Source organism: Rhinoraja longicauda, chromosome 30, assembly GCF_053455715.1.
Source record: "Rhinoraja longicauda isolate Sanriku21f chromosome 30, sRhiLon1.1, whole genome shotgun sequence".
Classification (NCBI taxonomy): Eukaryota; Metazoa; Chordata; class Chondrichthyes; order Rajiformes; family Arhynchobatidae; genus Rhinoraja; species Rhinoraja longicauda.
The window spans coordinates 20,685,840-20,686,436 of record NC_135982.1 but is presented as its reverse complement, the minus strand read 5'-3'; positions in this window follow the sequence as shown (position 1 = coordinate 20,686,436).

Genomic DNA, 597 nt, shown 5'->3' with positions numbered 1-597 from the left:
GGAGAAGGGGTATGGAGCTGTGATGTGGGGAGAGGGGCAATGGAGGTGTGGTGAGAGGGGCCATGGAGGTGTGGTGAGAGGAAGAGTGGCGTGGGGAGAGGGAGGGTGGCGTGGGGAGAGGGAGAGTGGTGTGGGGAGAGGGGACAGAGGCATGGGAGAGGTAGAGTGGTGTGGGGAGAGGGAGTGTGGGGAGAGGGAGAGTGGTGTTGGTGCGAGGGAGAGTGGTGTGGGGAGAGGGGACAGAGGCATGGGAGAGGGAGAGTGGTGTGGGGAGAGGGAGAGTGGTGTTGGTGAGCGGGAGAGTGGTGTGGGGAGAGGGGACAGAGGCATGGGAGAGGGAGAGTGTGGGGAGATGGAGGCGGGGCATGTGGAGAGGGAGAGTGTGGGGAGATGGAGGCGGGGCATGTGGAGAGGGAGAGTGTGGGGAGATGGAGGCGGGGCATGTGGAGAGGGAGAGTGTGGGGAGATGGAGGCGGGGCATGTGGAGAGGGGGGAGGAGTGTGGGGCGGACTCGGCGGGGGATTTGTATTTAGGAAGTGAACTAACTTTCCGGCTGTAAGAGGCAACGTTCGCAGCGGAACACCGGGCCGGACCGGA